The following is a 16,777-nucleotide window of genomic DNA, read 5'->3' on the forward strand; positions in this document are numbered from 1 at the left end:
TTTACCCTGCCTTTATGAGCGTAACACTCACTGTGAAGGTCTGCAGATTCACTCCTGAGCTAGCGAGACCACGAACCCACCAGAAGAAAAAAACTCCGAACACCTCTATCTGAACATCAGAAGAAACAAACTCCAGACACGCCACCTTTAAGAACTGTAACACTCACCGCGAGGGTCCGCAGCTTCATTCTTGAAGTCAGTGAGACCAAGAACCCACCAATTCCGGACACAGTATCACAAAGCCAAAATCAAGGTGTCAGTCCCCTGGGCTCTTATGCAGAGGCTGTGGAAAGACTCTTTCTAGGCCCATTCAGCTTGCTGGCAGAATTCATTTCCTTGGGATTGTAAGTCCCTATTTCTGTGTTGGCTATCAGCTAGGGACCATCTAAACTCTGAAAGGTCTATATCTCTTCCTTGCTAATGGCCTCTTGCATCTCAGAGCCAGCAATGACATGTCAAATTCTCTCATACTTATAGTCTCTCTAACTTCTTTTTCTGCTGCATCTCTCTGCTGCCTCTGGCCACAGAAAATCTCTGCTTTTAATCGCTCATGTGATTAGATTGGGCCCACATGGATAATCCAGTATAATTTCCCTGTTCTAATTACATTTGCAAAGAATTTTCACAGGTTCCAAAAATTAAGGTGTATACATCTTTGGGGTCCATTTTTCTGCCTATTACACATGTACAGCTCCATTTGGTTATCCTGGATGTGTGATACCAGGCATTTATTTATTTATTGGTGCTTAATGTCCTTCTTGAACAAAAGAAAGAACCAACTAATACATCTGGAGTCTGGTCATATTTAAATGATGGCATCTTCATCTGAGCTATTAGGACATTCTCTGAAATATAATATCTTTCCTTTTGCTACACTACTTTAACAATTCTCATCTTAGTTTGATCTTGAAGAAGCCTATTCCTAGAGAATAGTTGTACGCCACAGAGCTACATAATTTTCTCCTACTGAAGGGTATGTTTCAGGCTGGGTACAGTGGCTTAGGTTGATAATCCCAACACTGGGAGGCCAAGACAGGAGAATCACTTGAGCCCAAGAGTTGGAGACCAACATAGTGCTATCTCATCTCTACTAAAAATAAAAAAATAAAATAGCCAGCCGTGGTGGTGCACACTTGTAGTACCAGCTACTCAGGAGGCTGAGGTGGGAGAATTACTTGAGCCCGGGAGATCATGGCTGCAGTGAACTGTAATCACGGCACTGCACTCCAGCCTGAGCAACAGAGACCCCGTTCAAAGAAAAGAGTAGATTTCAGACAAAGGTAAACCTTGAAGACAAAGGATCAGCTGTACACGGGTAGCCATCCTCTCCTACCTTCCCTAGGAAGGGCACAGGCCCTGCCCCTACAGTTCCCTATGCTGCCACTCAGGGACAGCAGCTAGGCTGGTATGGATTGTCCTGGAGAAGAAAAGTAAAGAGAAAAGAAAAGTGGCTTCCTTTTTTGAGACATGGTCTCACTCTTTTGCCCAGGCTGGAGTGCAGTGGTGCAATCAGGATCAAGGCTCACTGTAGCCTCAACCTCCCTGGCTCAAGCAATCCTCCCATCTCAGCCTCCCAAGTAGCTTGGACCACAGGCAAGCACCACTATGCCCAGCTAGGTTTTTCTTATTTTTTGTAGAGATGTAATCTCACTGTGTTGGCCAGGCTGGAAGTGGCTTACTTTAATGCAACGATATATAGAAGGTGATATATGACTCCTGGTCATCTGAACTGTCATAATTCTGAGTACGATCATAGAGCAGCACCAGAATCCACCTTAGTTATAACATAAGTAAACGTTGCCTTGGCCACATTTCTTTTTCCCTTTCGTCAAGCCCTTTGGTATCTTTATTTTGCATAGCACATCAGAGTTTACAAACTTTTTGCTGCACATATATTCTCATTTGGGCCTTCAAATAATCCTGTTAGGTAAACCAGGCAAGCATGATTATCCCATATTTCATATGTGATACTTGAGGTTCAAGAGTGTTGAGTGACTCCAACAAGTTTACAGGTAGTGACTAGCAGACCAGACTATGTATTTAGCAGTCTTTCCACAAACAGCCTGACAGCAACACCTGTACCAGCTTCCAGAACTCTCTTGCTCTTATCCCTACCCCCTTATCAAATCCCACCCGCTGAGCCTCATTCACAATCAAGTGTGAGTAACTGATTGTTCGCAGGAGTGTCTGTATTTTAATATCAGAGGAAGCAAATTCAAAGGATAAAATTGCAAATATTAACAATCAAATCAGAGAGAAATGGGTTGGAATGAGAGGAGGCACAGGAAGAATAAGCTCTTCCCAACACTCCTAAAATGACATCCAAAAAGTTCCTCCAAATGTACTTAATTGTTAAACTCAGTGCCAGACTCCCACAAAAGTTAAACAAGTTAAAGCAGCTTTAGACAAACCTTATTCCAAAAATGAAGTCAACACATACTAAGGGAAGGTGGGGAATTTTAAAAGAATTGGAACAATGTTGTTATGAGGATAGAATGACAGGTGCCAAAAGAGAAAAAGGAAATAGATAATTAAAATGATCACATCGTTATGTTAAATCAGATGTATAATATTCCATAAAGAAATGGAGAAATTAGGCCGGGCGTGGTGGCTCATGCTTGTAATCCCAATACGTTGGAAAGCCAAGGTGGGTGGATCACTTGAGGTCAGGAGTTCGAGACCAGCCTGCCCAACACGGTGAAACCCTGTCTCTACCAAAAATAAAAAAAATTTAGCTGGGCATGGTGGCAGGCGCCTATAATCCCAGCTGCTCAGGAGGCTGAGGCAGGAGAATCACTTGAACTCAAGAGGCAGAGGTTGCATTGGGTCAAGATCATGCCACTGCACTCCAGCCTGGATGACAGAGTGAGACTCCATCTCAAAAAAAAAAAAAGAACCTTTGTCTCCACAACCCCTTATCCTAACCTAGACACTTCCTTCTATTGACTCCAGGTCTTTAGATAAATTTTTTCAACGGATTGCCAATCAGAAAAATCTATGGCTCCACCTGTGACCTGGAAGCCCCTGACTCAAGTTGTCTTGCCTTTCCACAAAACCCAATGTGCATCTTACATATATTGATTGATGGCTTATGTCTCCTGAAAATGTATAAAAAACAAGGTATAGCCTGACCACCTTGGGCACATGTTCTCAGGACCTCCAAAGGCTGTGTCACAGCCAGTCCTTAGCCCTGGCAAAATAAACCTTTAAACTGAATGAAGGCCAGGCATGGTGGCTCATGCCTATAATTCCAGCCCTTTGGAAGGCTGAGGCAGGAGAACTGCGTGAGCCCAGGAGTTTGAGACAAGCCTAGGCAATATAGGGAGACCTCTTCTCTACAAAAAATTTAAAAATTATCTGAGAACATGTGGTGGCACACGCCTGTAGTCCCAGCTACTCGGGAGGCTGAGGTGGGAGAATCACTTGAGCCCAGGAAGCAGAGGTTGCAGTAAACTGAGATTGTACTGCTGCACTCCAGACTGGGTGGCAGAGCAAGAACCTGTCTCAAAAACGTAAGTAAATTGATTGAGATCTGTCTGAGATACTTTTTGGTTTATAATACACTACCCATAAATTATGGTTATGTATTCCTCTGTTTCAGAGGCCAAGGCCAGCAGATCACTTGAGGTCTGGAGTTCGAGACCAGCCTGGCCAACATGGTGAAACCCTGTCTCTACCAAAAATATAAAATAAAAAAAAATTAGCTAGGTGTGGTGATGCAAGCCTGTAATCCCAGCTACTCAGGAGGCTGAGGCAGGAGAATTGCTTGAACCCAGGAGGTGGAGGTTGCAGTGAGCCGAAATCTTGCCACTGCACTCCAGCCTGGGCGACAGAGCAAGACTCTGACTCAAAAAAAAAAAAAAAAAAAAAAGAGAGAACATAGTTGATCTAGGGAACTGAGAGTAGCCTCTTTAAAAAAAAAAAAAAAAAAAAAAAAGCAAATATACCAAGAAAGGGCATGAGACAGAGTAAGGTCAGGGCTTGGCTTCAGCTCCCCACCCCACCACCCCTGCTGGTGGAACATTCTTTGATACATTCCTACTGATCACAAAATCCACATCACCACCTCGCTGACGTTACACATGCTAACCCCAAGGCTTTAGTCATACAAAGAAAATAGCCATTCTTCTGTGCTCTCATAATGTTTAACTATGCCTTTTACTTAAAGAATTCCAGGAACTGGCCTTAGGAAACCTAAATATCAAACCAAAGTGCAGAATGTCAAACCTTGGGAAAGAATGATTTGTAAGCAGCCTTTTTGCCGCTGGCCAGACCACCAGGTGGCCCATTACTCAAGATAACCATCGGGACCAGACATATGGACCTGCATACCCTACCTCCCACATGCTTCTCCCAGCCCAGCCTGCATACCTTACCCCTGTGTCAATTCTCCATGCTTTGTCTGATTAAAAAGTCTCTACTAGCTTTTTGGGGGAGCCAGCTTGAGGATCCTCATACCTCGCCTCCACTGTCTCCCTTGCCCTTGAGCACAAGCCCCAAAATAAAAGCCTTGTCTGGGAAATCTGCTTGGCCTTGTGTTGTTTCATTACATGGGGAGCTAAGAAGCATGTGACTAGCATCTATGGTCACATCCAACAACCCAATAGAAAGGTGGTTCAAGATGGTGAATGAATCAGAATTCCCAAGAGAACTGCCTGTGTACCCACTCCTTTCTCTAAAGAGATGAAGCTCCTGATAAGTCAATGAATGAAGAGGGGATGAAAATAAGGCTGAGCGAAGTAAGGTAGCACACTAAGATGAGAGACAACTTTCTGCCAAACTTCATTGACATTGGGGAGAAATAAGAATGTGCTGGGGGACAGACAAGGTAGTGGTGAGGAAGGAGAGGAAAAAAGCAGCAATTTTATTCTCTTTATTTATAGAAGACAGACTCCGCATTCCGTCCTTGAGCCTTATCCAGACTCTCAAGCTGGGGCTCTCAAGTAGGAATAAAGTGAAAGCAGAGCACTGTCTCCTCCTTGTCGCTGAGGATGACAGCTGATTACATGGGGAATACTTGCTAGAATTTGATTTGGAGCCAGTGATTTGACACTTCGTAGAGGTGAATTTCCCGGCTTAAGATTGATGACAATGCTTAAGAAGGAGTGCCACCTTATCACAAAACACATCTGAGAATTAGTATTCACCTCTCCACTCTAATAAGCAAACCTAAACATTTCACATTTTTAATGTATAATGGGTATATGCTAGTCTAGAAAACAAAGTAGTTAAAAGTTATTGATACTGACACATATAACTCCATTTACGTTATTCAGATATGTTCTTAAATGTCTTTAAATAATCATATGACAGACATCTTCAAACAATACATGGGTAACTAATGACTGTGGTTTAAAATGAAATTACTATCGCAACTCCAGGATTCCATTGGCCTTTTCAGTTCCAAATGCAAATCTACTGTTCATAATCCTAGCAGTGATGACAGAATAGAAATGACTTTAAAATTAGTAAGTACAATATGAAAAATACATTAATGATATTTTATTAACATAAAAAGCAGCGGTCTATCATGAGCCTCTGAGCTCTGCCACCTTCAAGCCCACCTTCAGGCCCACCTTCAAGATCCTCACATCTGGTAAGAAGAAAATCAGCAAATACCTCCATTCCCCCACCACAGAGAACTAGGCATTGCATATTGCAGATGTATACACAAAATTCCAGTTTGTTCTTAGATTTAGAAATTGTCAGGGGCACTTTCATTTTATGCTTGTTTTTCATCTTGAACAAAAAAGAAACAGGGAAATAAAAGGATCACCTTTTTAAAAATGTATTCCAAATTTTTATAGATGGTAAAACCAATAACAAAAATTTTAATTAATTTTAAGTTTTGTTATGTCTGAAGAAAGCTAAGTTCAATTTCTGAGCCGTCATTTCTCTTCTATGCCAGTCATGCTCTCTGTCCTCTCATAATTACCCAAATATGTTTCATGAATTTGACAACCCAAAGGCTGACATCTTACTTGGCTAATAAAACAGGATGGAGCAGGACAGTCTGTTTCTTTTAACAATGAATGGCTGAGAAACACATCCCAGGAATCTGCCAATTACTGTTAAGCAGAACCAAGTTTTAGTCTTACTTGAGAGCCTGTCACAAACTGATCTGTTAGAAGGCAAGTTTTTTGCTTTAAGTCCAAGGGTGGGCATATTCTGTTTGCATAATTTTCATTATCATCAAAGAAAAACAATTAACAACATAGTGCTTGAATCAACAGAGTTCTTTTAGGTCCGTTTAAAGTAAAACTCACATATCTAACTTCTTTCATTCTTCAAAGAAGGAATTTTTATTATTATTATTCTGCTTCCATATCTCTAGAAATCATATTCTTTAAAACTACACTTCCAAGCCGTGTTTCTAGCCTCACAACATATAGATTATATAAAGGCTTCACACCGTAGGCTGATACTGTCACTATCACCCTTTTCTGTCTTGAAATTCACACTCCTTACCTATGATAAATGCATCTTCATGCAAGTATACATTTTCTCATATGCTCATGAATGATAAACACAAATGTGGTAGAAAACTAAAAACCAAGGCCGGGTGCGGTGGCTCACGTCTGTGATCCCAGCACTTTGGGAGGCCGAGGCGGGTGGATCACAAGGTCAGGAGTTCAAGACCAGCCTGGCCAAGGTAGTGAAACCCCGTCTCTATTAAAATACAAAAAATTAGCCAGGCATGGTGGCGGGTGCCTGTAATTCCAGCTACTTGGGAGGCTGAGGCAGAGAACTGCTTGAACCCAGGAGGCAGAGGTTGCAGTGAGCCGAGACCACGCCACTGCACTCCAGCCTGGGCAACAGAGTGAGACTCCATCTCCAAATAAATAAATAAATAAATAAATACCAAAGTGGAGTTCCCAACGTACAAATTCATCAATTATCTATTTTGTTTATGTTGTTAACAAACGAATTGCTAGTTTAATAATGCCTGCTATTTGTTCATTAAGTCTGTCTTGTTCAGGTAAATTTGTTAGAAAGATTTGCAATAGTGAACCAATGGGAATGTTGAACAACAGATCCAAAGGAGCTCCAGGAGTCACCAGGACACACCCTCCCTTTAATGAATTTGTTCAAATTAATTTTAGTCTTGTCTGTAATCTACTCAAGTTTCATGTTAATGGAACAAGCATCTGATTAATTTAACTACAATCATATGCCCCACCTCACCCCATTTTTCAAAATGGAGAGAGGCTATTCCTTGAAAAAAGAAGTTTGGCAATACCAAAAGTTGGAACGGATGTTAGGCAGCTGAAAACAAGGAACGTCCACCCTGGTCCAGCCCTTTGGCTTCCCGATATCCTCATACATCCTTCTTTACATTATAGATCCAAAATGTCCCTATCCAACATTTTGTAACTATTGCCAATAAAATTCACAAGGGACTCAACCTCTCTCCAAAGAAAGAACACCCAAAGTTGGTCAGTTTCTGGTGAAGTTGCCAAAAGTGGCATGTGACTTGCTCTTGACCAGTCATTTAAACCATATTTCCCTAGAAACCGTGGGTGGTTCAAGGAAAGGCACAGGACCCAAGGTAGACCAATCATAGCCAGTAGGACTTCCCTTATTCCCCCACGGAAGGCTTGAAATACTGCCAACAACTTAGTGTCTTCTTTACTTCTTAAGAAAGTTTGAAGATCTTCCCTTCTTCCAAACAGAGAGTACTAACTGCCCTTCCTTTGGCTTTCATCAATGAGGAAAAGATTACACTGCTATTACCAAAATAACGGTGAAAGGCATACTAGGAAGCTAAAAGTCAACCAGTGACCATTGTATCCCCTGCTCAAATATATTTTAACAGTTTTATTCGGGTATCATTTACATATTATAAAATGTATCCATTTTCTGTATACAGTTTAATGAATTTTAATAAATGTGTACATTTGTGCATCTACCACCACAGTTCAGTTTTACGACACTTCTATCACCACAGAAAGTTTCTCTGTGCCCATCTGCCATCAGTCTCAACTACGATACCCATACCTACACAACTATTGATCTGCTTTTTTGGGCAGTAGTTTTGCTTTCTCTAGAAATTTCATATAAATGGAATCTTAACACATGTAGTTCTTGTGCCTGGCTCCTTTCACTTTGCAAAATGTTTTTGAGATTCATCCATGTTGCTGCATGTATTAATAATTTATTCCTTTTTATTGCTCAGTAGAATTCAGCAAAATGGATATATCACATTTTGTTTATCCATTCATGAACTAAGGGACTTTTAGAGTTTTTAACACTTCTTATTTAGCTATTTTGAATAATACAGCTATGAATATTTACATGCAAGAATTTGTGGACTTACATTTTCATTTCTTTTGGGTGGATTCTAGGAAACTATAATTTTGACTTTTAAGAAACTGCCAAATTGCTGTCTAGTTCACATTTTACATTCCCTCCAGCACTGATGAAAGTTCAAGTTCCTCCACATCCTTCACAACACTTGATATTATGTCTTTTTTATTATTGCCTTTCTACTTGGCATGTAGTGCTATCTCACTGCATTTAAATTTGCATTTCCCAGTGATTAATGAGCATCTTTATTTGCCATTTTCATACCTTCTTTGATGATGTGTCTACTTAAATCTTTGCCCATTTTTGAACTGGGCCATTTGTTTTCTTATTTTTGTTAAGAGTTCCCTATATATTCTGGATTTCAGTTTTTTATTGTATAGGTTATTTGCAAATAATTTCCCTGCAACCCCTAATCCTTGCCAGTCTTTTTGCCTGCTGAAAGGAATAGTAGGGAACACTGATAACAATGTTTATTAAGGCAGTGTGATACAAGATGTCTTAATGCAGTCTTTCTTTTTTTATCCAAAACAGACCTTTGAGGGAGCTACTCTTATCATTCCTGTATCACAAATGACAAAAGTACATTTTTAAGGAATTAAGTTGCTTGCTCAGGATCACATGGCGGGAGAAGTGAAGAGAATAGCAAGGGCTTTTTCCCTAACCCACTCTTGTATCAATCGCTGGCCAGTCAAGATAGATTTCTTGCCAAGACTCTTGACTCCCCTAGAGGCCCAAATTTACCCAAAGAAAAAAATATATATATAGCTATAGCCCTTTGATTTCTTTTGCACCCACTGGAAATAATAAAAGTTACTCAAGCAGTAAGCAACAAGCAATCCCCCATGTCACTCTAATTCCTGCCAACTGTCCATTGTATGGATGCCAGAAGCCACTGAGCCGTGGAAATTACAGTAATAGAAGAGAAGGAGGAAATAAAATTAGTCTTATGCTCCATAACAGCTAATACCAAAAACTTTACATTATAAAAAAATGTTAAAAGTCTACCCATAGAGCATTCAAACAGAGTTTAAGACAAAAAGGAGCAGAAGGGTAGAGGTAATTTCCCCCAGTTCACAGGACACTATTAGCACCTTGAGGGCTCCAATGAAGTACATAGAGGAAATGGTGGCCATGTGTTTTTAGGAGAGAATGTCCCATAAAAGCACTACCCATCGGGGAGCCCAAACAGAAGGAAAAAATGGCAGCCGCTACATGGTAGCCAAACAGGTTTATTGATTAGTCTCTCTCTTTTTCTCTCTCTCTCTCTCTCTCTCACACACACACACACACACACACAGAGTTCTGTAATTTTGCATGACATAGTGTATATTCAGTATTGCACAGAATGATTGAATGAAACTTACAAGACCAGAAATAAAAGTGTTAGTCTGGTCCTGCCTACACACTATCCCTTTTACCTTTTACTCCAAGTTATTTAACACTCTCTGGGTCTCACCTTTCTATTCTCTTAAAAGAAGCAATTGGACCAGATAATATCTTAAAACTTTCACAGCTCTAACCATCCCTAATGTTCAAAGAGCTACCCAGTTCACACTTGGCCAAAGAAATTGTAAATTGTGATATTTCCTGTAAAAGAACTCTCCGATTCTAACCTAAAAAAAAAAAAAAAACAAAAAAAAGTCTAAAGCCTATTTCATTCTCTGAAAACTCTAAATTAATGTTTAGGATATGTCTATCATTTTTTTTAAAAGAAAATGCCCTTCAGGCAAAAGAAAACTCCACGTCCTCATCTGTGGGCTGGCCTTCTTAAAGGCACAATGCATTCCTAACTTCTAACCTTGGAAGGGCACTTTTATTTTTTTCCTATTGTAAGAGCTCTCTGAAGTCTTGTTTGCAGAATAATGAAGAAAACATCGCTGTCTGCAAGGCTGCTTGTCACCTTTGAATATACTCCATCAACATGCTGCCACTTCATCTTGTTTAGGCTCATCGACTGCTTTATAGAAGGATACTGATGTCCACATCTATCTCCTTGAGACGGGCGAAGAAACAAATCCTTTATCCTGTCTCAAAAAGAGCTGACAAGCTTTTAGTACTGTTTATCTTCACTGAAGGGCGATAACCTTGAAAATGAAAGTGAAAAGAAACTGATACAATTAGGTATGTAGTCTTCTCCATACTATATTGCAATTGGTTTTCTTTTATAGTTTAACATGTCGAAGTTTTCTATTGTCCACACTGGTTTTTCTAAAACTAAATTTAAAGTTACAGTTTATTTACAAAATATCAGTGCATCATGTTGTGACTATTTTGCAAAAATGTAATTTTCCTCTCAAGCCAGAAGGGGTTAAAAATATTATTTCTTTGAAATGTTTTATCCTACCATTCTTCCCATATTATCTATGCCATTTTTTTCTGTCCCTTGACATTTCTTGACTCCATGTTATGTCCTATTCAGAGAGATTTTTCTAAAATAAATTTTCCAGATTACAGGCAAATCTTAGAATTCTAATTATTTACATCTTATAGACTCAAGGACAGTAAAGGGTAGATTTGACATTTCATTAACAACTTGTGTATCTCAGTTTCCATTTGTCTTAAATTGTGCCCACTCCCGAGGTTCCAACAAATATAGATATGCCTGGCAAACTAGTAGCTTGGTTATCCACAGGTCATTTTGTGTGAGCAACCATGAGTCCCTTAGAAAAGAATTCATCCTGCTGTGAGTTGGCGGAAAGTAAAAAATAAAAAAAAGATAAGAAAAGAAGAAAGGAAAATAGCTCATCCTATCAGAACAAGACGTCAGACACAAAGATTTGGCCACTAGAGGAGAGTGGTGTCTCTGAGTCCAATGTCATGTCTGCTTTTTCCCCATGCCAGCTCCACAAGTTTTCATGTCTAAGTCACAAGGGAGAAAGAGTCAACGAGCAAAAAATCTAAGTGTAACTCAAAATAGAAGAGAGACATTCTTTCCCACTATATGGCAGAGCAAGGCACATCAGTGGTCTCTTGTGGGTGTCTGATTCAGCTACAAGAGATCACAGTGGTTCCTAACAAATGACTGGCAACAGGTTGCTGAAAGGGGCAGCAGCCAGCAGGTAAACTTGTACCCAGCATTCGCAAACCCCTCCCTGGCGACTCATCAACACACAGAAGGGTCACTCTCATGGGACTGAAATCCTGCAAAAGCAAGAGGAAGCATCCTCTAAGGCACCACTGCTACTCTCCTCTCTCTGCTACAGCTACCTTTCCATTCTCCCATGCCTCTCTCCATGGGTGTGCTTAGCCAACAAATCCAGGATCTGTGGCAGTACTGAATCATCAAGTCCCAGGGGATAATAGCCAGAAGGGGCCTTGGAGGCCAGATTGACACTGCCCTATCCCATCTCTCTGGACCTAGTTGGTGCTGGCAAGGCTCTGAGTAGCAACAGAGTCTGTGAGTCAGCGTCCGCCCACAGCTGAAGGTTGTTGCTTGTTCTCAGTGGGAGCTGAGTGTGGACAAAATATCCCTGTGGGCTTAATCTGGCCTGCAGGCTGTATTTAGCCACCCCTGCTCTGGTCCTAAATTACTTCGCAGTGATACAAGAATGTCTAAAAGTTACACTGTAAGGTTTTGGCTTAGAACTTGATATTACCTCTTAAGTGTGTTATCCTAATAAAATACAGGCCATCTCATGCTTTTTATTCCATTTATACAGAGCCAGTGATCTTGTGCATGGAGGTCTTTCTTTGGCCTTGATTGTTTTTTATCTTTCCATCTTCCCACCTCCACAAAATCTTTATTAAGTCTTGAAGATATGCCAGGGAGTAGCTTTGAACAATGTAAATTATAACTTTCCCTAAAATGGCACAAGCTAAAACATAAAGATATTAAGACTCCATAACAAGGTTTTAAGATGCTTAGAACTGCACCACTGGGCTGGGCATAGAGTAACACATCAGTAGGTAATTTTTTAGTTGAATTTTGATGAATGAAATGGAATGAAGTATCTGTTTGTTTGTTTGTTTGTTTGTTTGTTTGTTAAGAGCAAGGCAGTGTCATATACTCAGAGAAGGAACTTGGAAGAAGCTTCTTTGAAGAAGTCATAAGTTCACATTCTACTTCCCTTACAAAGTGTTTAACCTTGGGAAAAAACATAAAATGGAGATAATAAATTATATCTCTGCAGAATGTTACAATGATAAATTAGGTAAGTATGTAAATCATCTGATATAATGTCTGCTTCAATGGGAATTGACCATCTTTTTTTAAAGTCATAAAGATTATCCTTATGGCTATATGCAATGAGGATTAAAAGGTCAGTGTCTGTCACTTCTCTAAGCAAGTGTTGGGCAGATCAGATAAGGGATACTGTTAGGAGGTCTCTCCTGTTTAGAAAATGAATGTCAGTTATAATTTGAAAATGGAAGTTCTTGAAGGCATCTAAGCACTAGATGCTATGAAGAACTCCCAGAAATATCAAGAACTCCCAGAAATATCAATTTTCCACTTTCCTATCACAGAAAGCTCTAGGCAGTCCCTAGTTTAAACATGGCACATACCATTTGGCCTGGAACATCTGGGAGGTGAGACTACCCACAAGTTCCAGGGTCAGATTTGGCCCACTGGACAAGTCACGACCTCTATTCACCTGAGGCAATTCATTGTGGAGACAGCACTAGACCGACTCAGGGGTCTAAAACCATGAAATCTAGAATTGGTTCCATTCCCTTCCTAGCTGTATGGTCTGGGCAAGTTACTTAAGCTCCTTGAACCTCAGTTTCCTCATCTATGCAATGAGAACAATATCTGTTCTTCTTGCACGATTAAGTTACTGATGGTTATCGTCATTTGCTCTACCCTAGCTCCACCTATATTGCTCGGGCTTAATGAGTGTTTCCTCAGCCTTATGTCAGGTCTCGACTTGTATTACCTCATGTAGTTCTCATATCAACTTAATGAGGTAACTGTGATTCCCATTTTACAGATGAGAAAACTGAAACACTGAGGGGTTAATTAACTTACATACTTGGTTAGTGGCAGAGCAGGAATCTGACTTCAAAGCCCATGTGCCTAGCCATTATGCTAAACTGTCTCTTAGAAACAGGTAGGTTTTGAGTGCCCAGCACTCATTTAACATGTATGTATTTAGTGCACAAGTTCCCGCCCTTGAGGACCTCATATCCAAAGTCATAGTGTAGAGATGTGCAGGGTCAAATTGCTCTTTGCATCCACCCCGGAAGATCTGAATGAACCCCAGGTCTTCAGTAAGTGGAGTAATTTCCTCTGTTAGGATGTAAGACCAAAAGAGACACCCACAACCAGAGTCACTCACACTCTGATGGGGCTAGCAATAGTCAGTCTGGCCATGTGGTGCCACTTCCTCTCTGGTTTGTAAGCACTTTCCCTTCTATTTCTACTAACAAGGCATTTAAAGAAAGAAACAATTGTGTTCTTTAGTCAGAAGAAAAATTGCATTTTGTTTCGTCTGAAATAAATAAATTTAAAGCTACACTGCAGACATAAAACCTTTAAAAATCACATAAATGATCATACATTTTTATTGGGTTTTCTTACTAATATGCATAGCACTATAGTACTTAATTGTTTCCACAGTCAGAGCCTAGAATTTTAAAACTCTAAGATAGTTGTCTAATGCCATTTTACATAAAAAGATTAGACCGAAACCTTCGTCTCCTCATTTCCAGTCCTGCACCCTTTCCACTGAAAGACTGACCTTCTTTAACTATGCCAGTTTTAATTCCCTGCCTGAAGAACTGTGTCCTTCTTTCTTCCCTTCTGCCAAATTCCTATTGATTGGCTGGTGACGAGTTAGTAAATGCTTGATGAGAATGCCATTTAGGCCTTCAGTGTCAAGATCAAGGAAGGCTTATAAAGAGATGCCTTTCATCTTTTCCAAAAGTCAGTGCCTTAGGTAATCACTTCATGTCCAGAGGCAATGAGTCCCCCAGATGAGGTGCCATGACTCGGGGAACTCTGGCCTCAGCTTTGTCAGCTCATTAAGAATACTGTCTACCACAAAGTGACTTTTGAACACACTAAGTAGCAAGAATCAAATGGTTTCTGCAGCGACAGGGTCAGCTGGATCAGGGTCTCAGCCTTGAAATAAATCAGATATTGAAGAAGTAAACAACAAAAGAAGCTGAAGACAGGCTGGATAGAGACATGGTGCTTTTATCTGTCAGCCAGCAAGCCACCAACTTTCTCTTTTGCAAAGAGACATGGTGTTTCTATAGTGCCATCTTATACAGTGGGTTACATGCCCATCTCACTTGCTGGTTTGTCAGCTCTTGGAGAGCAAGGACCCTATCATGCATATTTTTATCCCTTAGTTTGCAGCACATTCTCTTTTATATAACAGGTGTTTGATGTATAAAGAAATAAAAGAAGAAAGGAAGGAAAACTCTATGTCCTGTATCCTGAAGAAATTTATAATGAGGCTTATTGCTTTTCTCCCAGATTGTATAAAATTCAGTGATAGAAAACATGCAGAATTATCTTGTAGAAGAAATGGAGAAAATGGAGAATAAGAGAGGCTATTAAAGAAAGGAATTAATTTATGGCTGAGTAGGGAGGCTCACGCCTGTAATCCCAACATTCTGGGGAGCCAAGGTGGGTGAATCGTTTGAGCTCAGGAGTTTCAGTCCAGCCTGAGCAACACGGCAAAACACCATCTCTAAAAAAATACAAAAATTAGCCAGGCGTGGTGGCACATGCTTGTAATCCCAGCTACTTGGAAGACTGAGGTGAAAGGATCACGTGGGCCTGGGAGGTTGAGGCTGCAGTGAGCTGGGATAATAAATACAGAAATAAATAAAAAGAAGAAAGGAATTAACTTTTGTTTAGGGAATACTATGCCAAACACTGTAGCAGGCAATTTGTATACACCATCTTATCTAATCTTACCATAACACCATGAGTCAGATATTCATATTTCTCATTTTTATATCTACAGATAAAGAAACCAGGGCTCAGAAAGATGAAGTAACTTGTTCAAAGTTGGGCAGCTACTTTGACAGAGTAGCTGACATTCAAGCTGACATTTGACAGAGCTGAAATTCAAGCCACCAACTACAAGATTCATATTCTCTTCATCAGGCTGTTTACTGTAGGCAAAAATACTATTTTACAGCCATGATTAAACAACTTTCTAGCAAACGGCATTTCTATTATTCTAGCACCAGTAGCATTATCGCCTCTTCTCCCATTGACATATTTTTTTAAGGCGCTAATCTGGAATTTCTTCTTCCAGTAAAGATGGACTAAGGCGGCACAAACTCCCCTGGGTGAAACAACAAAAAGAAAAACAGTTAAAATATATTAAACAACAGCTCTCAAGGTACTAGCATCAGGCAACAAACTAAAGTGATCCCTGTGAGACAGTAAACAAATGAGGTGAACCCTATGACAGGTGCGACTTACTGCTTTGCAGGGTTTCCAGGCCATGACATTAAGAGGAGATATCCAAACAGAGCCCAGTGAATGACCCAGGTTGAGGAGACAGAGCTGAATGCCCAAGAAGACCCAAGGCAGCTGGAGTTTGCAAGACAGAGTACCAGAGAAAAGAGGGCTGAGCAGAGATAGAATTCCAGAGATTTGTAAAGGGTCTCCCTTAAGTATTTAGCAGAGTATTAATCAATGTAGGCATTTGAGGGAGTTACCTGTGGCCAGGAGAAAAACCATCCAAGAGGATTAAAGGAAAGAGTGTTTTAGCACTCACACAAGGCCAGAAATAGCCTATTTTCCCATCCAGATTGACTTAACTTCATAATTTGTGGGACTTTGGGTAAAAAAGTCTACTCATTAGTTAATCTTACCTCAGTAGTAGGGAATAAGTAGATGTAGACTAAACACTATACTGGTACCACCAAAAAAGCTTTAAAAACAGACTTAAAAGAAGTAAATGCTTTTCAAGTAATTTAACTGCATCCTAGAACAAAAGACATGCAATTGGAATCCCTGAAAGGAGGGTGTGAGAAAAAATATTACAGGAAATAATGACTAAAACTGTTCCAAATGTGATGAAATGATAGACACAAGAAACTCAAAAAAACTCAAGCATACAAGAAACATGAAGAAGCCAGGTGCAGTGGCTCACGCTTGTAGTCCCAGCTGCTCGGGAGGCTGAGGCAGGAGGACCTCTTGAGCCCAGTAGGTTGAATCTGCAGTGAGCTGTGAACACACCACTGTACTCCAGCCTGGGCGACAGAGCGAGACCCTATCAAAAAAAAAAAAAAAGAAGAGACATGAAGAAAACTACACTAAGGCACACAATAATCAAATTGCTCAAAATCAGTGATAAAGTGAAAATCTTAAAAGCAACCAGAAGGAAAAAAACACATTATATACAGAGAAACAATGATAAGGATGACATTAGATTTAACTTCAGTAATAATGCAATCCAGAAAACAGTGGAACAACATTTTTAAAGTGCTGAAAGAAAAAAGCTAGAATTCTACACTCAGTAAAAATGTCTTTATAAGAATTTTTTTCCTTTTTTTCTTTTTT

At 40.1% G+C, this 16,777-nt stretch overlaps 1 long non-coding RNA gene across 1 annotated transcript; it reads left to right on the forward strand.

The window, feature by feature from the left end:
- Positions 1-12,312: 12,312 nt before the first annotated feature.
- Positions 12,313-15,427, forward strand: LOC134737361 (uncharacterized). Its single transcript, XR_010122193.1, has 2 exons — positions 12,313-12,458; positions 15,225-15,427. It is a non-coding gene; the product is annotated as an uncharacterized lncRNA (long non-coding RNA).
- The last annotated feature ends 1,350 nt before the right edge of the window (positions 15,428-16,777 follow it).

Source organism: Symphalangus syndactylus, chromosome 8, assembly GCF_028878055.3.
Source record: "Symphalangus syndactylus isolate Jambi chromosome 8, NHGRI_mSymSyn1-v2.1_pri, whole genome shotgun sequence".
Classification (NCBI taxonomy): domain Eukaryota; kingdom Metazoa; phylum Chordata; class Mammalia; order Primates; family Hylobatidae; genus Symphalangus; species Symphalangus syndactylus.